The sequence below is a fragment of the Chelon labrosus genome (assembly GCF_963514085.1).
Source record: "Chelon labrosus genome assembly, chromosome: 7".
In the NCBI taxonomy this organism is placed as follows: Eukaryota; Metazoa; Chordata; class Actinopteri; order Mugiliformes; family Mugilidae; genus Chelon; species Chelon labrosus.
Window position 1 is genome coordinate 5,342,464 of NC_140343.1, and position 9,477 is coordinate 5,351,940.

Genomic DNA, 9,477 nt, shown 5'->3' on the forward strand with positions numbered 1-9,477 from the left:
TGGCCGAACGGGGCCGGTGATGAGCTGCTGGACCCATCTGAGCTCACGTCTCCAGGTCACATCATTAGGACATCATGACATTCTGATATGATCCTTAACAAAAGCAAATACACCATACGGCGATCAGCCACAACATTAAAACCACTGATAGGAAAAGTAAATAACATTGACCATCCTGTGACAATACAATGTTCTACTGGGAAACTTTTAGGACCTGGCATTCATTGGTGTGGATGTTACTTAGACATGTAGCATCCACCTAGACCAGACCAGGCACCCCCACCTCATAGCAATGACACTCCGAGCAGGATGCACACACAAAAACAGTTTAGGAACAACTCAAAAAAACGTGAATCACAGGACAAGGTGTTGACCTAACCTCCAAATTCACTAGATCCCAAACTGATCATATATCTGTGGGATGATCCACAGAGGCCCCTCCCCTCAAAGGCCCCTCACTAACATCATTCTGTTACCAGACACCACAGGACACCCTCAGAAGGCTCATGTCCATTCTTTGACCTACACAGTATTAGGGAGGTGGTCATAATGTTATGGCATATCGGTGTATACTCCACAACAACAAATTGTTTCAGTTTCCACTGTTTTTTTTTTTTTTTTGCTTCAAATATGAATGCTTACTCATGCAATCGTAATCGGGAAATTTATTGTAGAATGTAATTAATATGTCCTTCTGTGAAATCAGTTGGATGCGCTAAAATCCAAGCGACGCATAAAAGAGTCACGGACACAGATCGGCGCATATTTATAGCTTGTAAGATGTTTAACTTTGCGTGTGAAGTCCTGACGCCTTTGGCACCTTGATAAGATCACTAAAAGATTATTATAAGCTCTTGTTACAATCACACGCTGCTTAAAATTAACCATAAAACAACAACAACAACAATAAATATGCCCTTGAGGATAAACTGGGCAAATCCACCAAATGGAGTCGTCATGTGGAGAATAGAAAGGATTGGACTGAAATAAGAAATAAGCTGTGTGGGCGTTTTGTAGTTACAGGATTTACTTGTGCGACTGCCTCGCTTAGCGCGTTGGATTAAGCGCCGGCGAGGCCCCAAACCCCGCAGCCAGCACCGAGATACACGCCCGGGCTAAGATACTGTAACGGAGAGCGACGGCTGTGACGCCAACATGGTCAACTTTGAATTTTTTGCTCTCGTCAAAACATTTTAAACTTAAACCTGTTTGCAGGGACGCCTTGTATGTTTGTGCACATCGAGGTGGGGGGTATGAAATGATGTCTCTATTTTGAGCTCATGCCTGTGCACGGCCTTCCTCACATGGAGAATGTTTGTTTTCCCTTTGCCAGTAAAACAGTCTCTCTGAATCCCCGCAGGACTCGGAGGCCTCCAATCTCCCAGCCTTGATACTGATGCGAGCTGATGTTCACATCTGTGTATCTGTAAGGCATTTTTTTTGTTTTTTTTGCCCCCCTTCTCTTGCTGGTTTCTTTAAGCGCAATATATACACTTCACTTCTCCTGCTGGGTGGATGATATAATTGGCCTGAATACAGTCCTGGTTGTGTTTTTTATTTTCTCGCTATAGGCATCATTAATGCAGGCTACCAGACAGCGTTCCCTTTCACAATGAGCCGCTATTGTTTTCCATCCTAACGCGGCGGATCGAGTCGCCGTCTCATCATGAAGTGCGGCGTAGACTTTGCCCACACACAAACACAATACAAACGCATCGTGTGAGTCAGAAATGCTGTTAACCTTCGAGCAAACACAGAGAGAGAGAGAAAAAGAAAGGAGGAAGAGTTTGCCGAGGTTTTAGATTCTGCTAAGACGGTCAACAACACGGAGGAGCCGGGATCTGTTTGATCTGGGTCACGTTCGGGGTTTTATGATGGCCTGTGGGGGTGTAACACAAAACTGTCTTTCTCTGCAGTACAAATAAATTTGTATCAGGCCTACGCGAGGTGGTCGCTAGGAATTGAACAATTCATACTGAATTCAGAAGAGAACGGCGACTTGGAGACCTGGAATGACTCCCAGGTTGTGTGGAAGCACGGACTAGTATCCAGTGTTAGAGAAAAATACTTAAGAGACTTAATGATCTCATTTAAAGGGGAAAGCCTTCTCAGATATTAACCTTCCTCCATATCCCCAGGCGATTAAGAAAAACCTCATTTGCTACCTTCCAGAACCTATTTATACCCTTTCACCTGGTTTCTCTGGCCGATCAGGGAGGTTCTCCGGAATTAGTGCCACTTGGAACCAGATGACATTAATCATGCCTCATTTGGTGCAGCAGAAAATCCAGCAGTACATTTATTTTATTTTTTTAAAAAAAGACCGGATTGAGGCAAAAAAGACATTTAATTGAAATATCAAAAGGCCCAGATGAATGTGGATCATGAGCGAGAGCTTACATATAAAGGTACATTCATTCATTCATTCATCTTCTGTACCCGCTTATTCCTGTTAAGGGTCGCGGGGGTCTGCTGGAGCCTATCCCAGCTGTCACTGGGCGAGAGGCGGGGTCTACCCTGGACAGGTCTCCAGTCTATCACAGGGCTAACACAGAGAGACAGACAACCATTCACACTCACACCTACGGCCAATCTAGAATCACCAGTTAACCTAACCAGCATGTCTTTGGACGGTGGGAGGAAGCCGGAGTACCTGGAGAGAACCCACGCAGACACAAGGAGAACATGCACACTCCACACAGAAAGGCCCAGTCGGCCCATGGACTCGAACCCGGGACCTTCTCGCTGTGAGGCATAAGTGTTAACCACCTCTCCACTGTGCCGCTCTATAGGTACATTTAAGGAAATTACTCTTTATGAGTTTAGGACACAGCTGGTTTTAAAAGCAAGAAGGTTCCGGGTTTGAATCCATGGGCCGACTGAGGCCTTTCTTTCTCTCCAGGTACTCCAGCTTCCTCCCACCGTCCAAAGACATGCTCGTTAGGTTAATTGGTGATTCTAAATTGGCCGTAGGTGTGAGTGTGAATGGTTGTCTGTCTCTCTGTGTTAGCCCTGCGATAGACTGGAGACCTGTCCAGGGTAGACCCCGCCTCTCGCCCAGTGACAGGTGGGGCACAGGACAAGCGGTTACTGAAGATGAGTGAGTGGGTTGGTTTTAAAGCTTAAAAATCTGAATCCTGGTTGATTTGAAAACAAACGAAGCTCAAGACTACAAGTCACACAAGAATAGGGGTGACAAAGCACACTGTTGTGTTTTTAATAAAGGGGTAGACAATAATTAGCCTTTTTCCATCATTCTGTGAGAAAACAATTAATTTTTTCCCCTGCAGCTCCTCATCTAGCAGCTCACTGCAGATGCTCCATCTTCTACGGAGTGGCACGCTGGAGCGGCAGACAAAAACACACTGAACAGACTGGTGAAGTAGGCCGGCTCTGTTCTGGGCTGCCCTCTTGAGCCTGTGGAGGTGGTGGGTGATCAGAGGATAATGGCAAAGCTGACCCACACCTCTCCATGGAGCTACAACAGCACTGGGCAGCGCTGCATCCTGCTGCTGTGAGGCTCTACAAGCAAGCCTGCTCCCAGTAGTATACTTCTTAATTTTCTATTTTTTGCTTATCTTTAATGACGTGTGCACTGTCCTTTAAACTGCATGTTGCTGCAACACTGCCAATTCCCCACTGTGGGATAAATAAAGGATTACCTTATCTCTAAAAAAATCGGTTTTTAGATGCATTTTATTTTATTATTGTAGAACTTTTACTCAGTGAGAATCTGCAAAGACTAAAGCTTACAAAGACATCCTGGTCTCTTTGCTTTACTTCAAAGAAGGTCAAGCAGTCATACAGAGTTCAACGTGGCCTCGCCTTTCCTCCGACAGGAATAAGATTGCGTCAAAGGTGATGCAAAAAACTGTTTCGCGAACGTTACACCTGCAAGAGTCCCCAGATAAAAAGAAAAGGTTATCTGAAGGCCACACATAAGCCACATGTGCGGAAGGTTGCAGACGGGTCAGAGAAACAAGCTACGTGACGTTTTCCCATGACATTATTTACGTGAAAAATCTTTGCCTTGTTCAGGCGATAATCAGTCACCGCTACACCTGAGACGATAGAGGCAGTGTCGTGACCTGATTTTTAACAAAGGAGCCCGGATAATGTCACGACAAAAGTTTGGTCTGTAAAGGTTGCAGAGGAGAAGTGGGACGATTCTTCTTTTCTGCACGGGTTCATCTACTGTAGGTTTTCTAATGATTTTGAAGAAAGTTGTTGTTTACCCTCAGTGTAGGTAACTCTACAACATCTAACCAAGGTGGTTTTGATGGAGGAACATGCATTAAAGTTGAATTGCCACCTACATGACGCCGTTTCAACAAATTCTAACAGTCATGAGGGAGGATTTAGCGCAGGACTGTTATTTTAGAATACATTTGTTTTCAATAGTGTCCCTAATAAACTGTCAAGCAGTTGTACATCTTCCCATATCATTTTAGTTAAACATAATAAATGACAATACTGTATACCAAACCTCTGATCCTTGTCTTTATTTTTAATCTCTCTTGTGCGTGTTCTGTTCAGTTCATCAAATTCAACAACATGTGCCAAAAGTAGCACAGCTGACTGAACAGACACCTGACAGTACTTTCAATCTTCAGGTTAAACTAACTAACCTGAAATGTTGTTTACTTTAGCCAGCTGAATTTTAACCATTTATAGCCCACTTAATCCTGAGTCTCATGGATTACTTTGTATTTTGTCATCCGTTGGGCCTTGGTTTTTGCCCCTAAAATTGGCTACTATGAAATGAAATATGATTATTTTATTTTTTTATTTATTTATGGTCGAGTTCGATTGTCAAGGTTTTCCGGGTGAGGTAGGACCCAAACGCTGGACATGAGGCAGGAGTAGGCAAAAAATAATTGAATTTAATTAAACCAAAAGTAACACAAGGCACTGCAAAAAAAAATAAAAAATCTTGAAAAAGACAAGAACATAACATGACAATAGTAGAGCTTGAAAACACATGGAAACAGGGAAACAGTATGACACGGCAGCGGACAAAGGAAAAGGCAGGACTATATATACACACAAGGGCAGAGGAGACACAGGTGAAAACAATCAGGGCGGGGCAGACAATTACACAGGTGAGAAATCACAGGACAGGAAGAAGGCAAGACAGGAAACAAGGAAAAACTTAACAAAATAAAACAGGAAACATGAATGAAACTCAAAACATGAACACAGGAAATCAAAACACAGAACCATGACATTGATTCTCTGATCGGAATCATTTCAGTCGAGAAACAAAAGACATATTGTGAATGTGGCCCCACTAAGACTGACAGATGTACGTCAGGAGAAGAGGAGGAAATCAAGTGAAAACGATGAGCTGGAAGGACGATTTCGGTAAACTTTTGTGAAAGCAGTCAGTCATTTTTCGATGATCGGAGGTGTCTGGGCGAAGGCTGCGAACTGAACCTCGGCCCCTCCCTTTTTTTGAGGCACCAGCGAGAGACGTTTAGTCCCTTTGAAGCTCTACAAACATATTGGATTTGTTGATGATGCATCAGGGCCTCTAATGAAAATTAAACAGCCCCTGAAGTGTTTATGGCCTTGGAAGAGAATTAAATCTTATCCCAACAATTCTCTCTTGTTCTCGCGCTCTGTTTTGACAAAGGGGGGGGTGAGAAGCTGATTAAAGAGACAAAGAAATGTCTGGCTTGATGACAATGAAGCTCATCTAATCTAAAACTAATCCCCTTTATTCCCTTCCCTCCGAGACTCAACCCTCCCCTTTACTGACCCATTACTCCCTCCTCCTCCCATCCTTCACCCTGCCTCTTCCCACTTCAGTTTTAATACCAATTCTCATAGGCCTGACTGTGCACATAACCCTCCACGGCTTGATAAGCCCCCGATAAGCAGTCTGTCTCCCGTCCCCAAGGACCTGGGGTTTGAGTTTTTCTTCCTGACCTCTCTTTGAGGTCCAGGTTCCTTCCCTACGGAAGAGCCGAGCCCAAAGCTCTCATCCGGTGACCCGTCCAAGAGAGATGCTCAGAGCTGACGGGATCAAAAGCAGAAGCATCAAGCTCAGGGAATAGAAAGCTCCGTGCATGCTCAGACTGGAGAGGAGGGATGAGACTCACCAGCGTTTCATGTGTGCACTTTTCTTCTCCCCCTCACTCGCTCTCTTATACAGCGAGCGTTACTGTATAGAAGTCCGGTCGGACGTGCCGCTGCACACCGATGTGTTCAAGCTCTCTGCGGCTTTGTGTTTTTTCCTGGCAGAGGTGTGATGGGCTGACCACGAGATGTAAGTAGGTAGATGTAAACAGAGGCACTGAACCAGAAAGCTAGGTGGACGTGTTTTCCCACAAGGCAACACAACTAATCACACGATGCTGTCGACAGGTTCCATCAGATCCCACAGGGGGAGCCGCGGCAGGAACGGCTTGAAGGCAGTGTAGCAACACATTGTGTCTCTAGGCTTTAAAAGTGGCCGCTTTACACGTGTTAAGACACATTTCCATCTACAGGTAGTTGAATCAGTCATGTAGGTAGTTTGTTCTTTATTAGCCGATGTCTTGAGACGACCCGCGTTCTTCCCACTCTGTCAATTAGCATCAATCAGGCCACGTTCATCTTGGAATATACTCCATTTCTAGTCTTTTTCTTTCCAGGAATATCACCCGATATCTTAGAAACAGTGCCACACCCAGGCAGCGATCAGACTTTTGCTGAATGGCTCAGCATCAGATCAGAATCAGCTTTGTTGGGCCAAGTATGTGTGCACATGCAAGGAATTTGACTCCGGTAACTTTTGCTCTCTTGTACAAAAAACACAGAACTTAAATAAGCTTAAAAAATAAATCTCAATCTGTACATAAAATTGAATAATAAAAGGATAAGAGCAGATATATACAACGATCCGAGTTATTGTTGTTGTTCATGTTGATGGTCTCACACTCTGTGACCGCTCAGAGTTCATCAGAGCAACAGCCCGGGTGGTTTTGGCGTACAGCGTTCTGTAACGCCAGCCCACTTCCTGATCCTGGATGGAGGGATGGTCAGTACTAATAATCTTCTCTGCAGACCTGATTGTTCTCTGCAGTCTGTCCCTGCCATGTCCGGTGGCAGATCCAAACCAGACCGAGATGGATGTGGTCAGGACAGACTGGATTACTGCAGTGTAGAAAATGATCAGCAGCTCCTGAGGCAGATTGAAGTACAATCTGGGAGGTCCACTTCAGGTCCTGTGAGATTGCAGCAGTCCCCAGGAACCTGAATGAGTCTACTGTAGGGACTGTTCTGTTGAGGATTGTGAGAGAAGGGGTCAGCGGGGGGGCTCTTTCTGAAGTCCACTGTCGGGTTTAGCTCCAGGCGGTTCTGACTGCACCAGCATTGCCAAACGAGAAGTGAAAAGAAACGCAGCCACACTTCTTCCCACCTGAGTTCAGTACAATTCAGTATAATTAGCCTTTCGCTTTGAACAAAATCGAAAGAAACGTGATTACAGTAGGGCGGCTGAAGTGCAACAAAGAAAGAAAATCTTGGTAGACTGAAATAATGGCTGGTCTTCAACTAATGCTGCTCATTATCTCAAGATTGACTTCCTGTAATGTTCTACACTGGAGAAAAGAAACCTGGTATTTGGAGCCTTAAAATCATAATAATAATGGTTTTACACAGAAATCACAACAGACCTATATATTCACATCTAAAAACAAGAACCATTGAGGAATTAGTACAAAATAACAGCAAGATATTCGTTTGCGCGATACATCGTGTTAGTTGTTGAGCTGTGACTGCCATGTACAAATCTGGACATAGAGTTACCTCCATGAAGAGAAGTTAAAAGTGTGAAAAACACAATTAAATGTAATGAAATTTGCAGTTTTTAAAGAAATGAAAGAAGAAAATATCAATAACAAAGACAGAAAGCCTACTGACCAAAAACAAGAGAGAAATCGCATGACAAAATGGAGACAAACTCAAAGCATGAGGGCCGTCTCCTTCTTCTGCTTTTAAGCTCTTCCTTGATCAGCGGCTGGCATCAGGTGCACTCAGTCACCTCCTGCAGCGTTTGAGCTGAGCAGCATCTCAAAGTAGATGAGAAACTAAAACCCTCTACGTGCAACAGACCAGGGCCCAGTATTCCTAAAGATTCTTAGTGCAAAGAGAATCCTTAGAATCGTGATGTTTTCTAAGAACTTCCCCTCAAAGTTAAGAGTAGATCCTGGTAAAGATAAAAGGTATTCCTAAAGAATCTTAACTCTTAAGAGAGCTCCTATGGTGAGATCTGTTAAGAGCAGGGAGGAGGACTTTTAGGAGGCTTAGGTGTTTCTTAAGCAGAGTTTCTCATGCCTGCTTCTTGGCTTGTAGTGTGACATTGGGTCCAAATCTACGTCTCAAAACATTTTTATTCTCATTGACCAATTGAGCAAGAAGCAAACACTGTTCCTCTGTCCAGTTGGGTTTCCTGCTTCTCTTCTTTTCCATTGCTGTTCGACTTGTGGAAGATCTGAACGCCAACCAACACTGCTTCTTATCGGCCGGTTAGCAATCACAGAAACTGATGAAAGCTGAGCCGTTTTACCCTCGTTAATACCAAATGGATGAAAAATGACCAGCAAATAGAACTATTAGCATGTGAATACTGTGGAAGTGGTACATTTTGTAGGATAATTTTAAAGTATAGCTATAGAGTTTTTCTATTAAGTCTATTGATTTGATGGTCCATTCTAGGCCAATTATCACCAAAAGTGTATTTTTATCTAGCTTTTTTGTGATCAACCAATCACACCTTTTGAAATGATGACTTATACCTAGCAACAGGGTCAACCACACCTCCTCACTAACACTAAGATAAGAGTTTCTGTCCATTCCTTGCCGTCCATTCCATTCAGAGTTCTCTGGGAATGTCCTGGACTCACTCCTAAAGCTAAGACTCCTTGCTAGGAGCTCTCTGAGAGGATCCTCAGAATCTTTAGGAATACGGGCCCTGGTGCCAAATAGTTCTCAAAGTAAACGTTCGGAAAAAAATGTTAAATAACTTTGACCTTATTCTCTGCTAGGCTGGTTGAGTCCAAATAGTCTGTACCTCCCGCTGCTAATTAATGGATTAGTCCTGTAGCGACTTTCTCATTATGAAAGCCCCCGCAACGGTCCGACCCATGAGACTCGGGTTGGATGAGAGGCGACCTGTGTTTCAAACTCAAAACCCCAAATCCTGCAGGCTGCGGCGGGCTTTAAGTACTGCTTCATGTGATCTCCGCCTGTGTGATCTCACGTCGTTCTTTAAATGTGACAAAATTAAATTTGAATTCGGAGCAGATAATTTCCTCTCCCAGTGGCAGAACCGTAATTTCCATATTTTAGGTCTGTCACCCGACAAGATCTAACTGTGTGAGAAGTGGGGAAAAAAAAAAAGTTATTTTAAATCTTCGTCTAAATGGGACTTGGGAGACTTTTTTTCTTCCTTTTATTCTTTTCTGTATTAGTCCTGGTTGTTTTGTCACT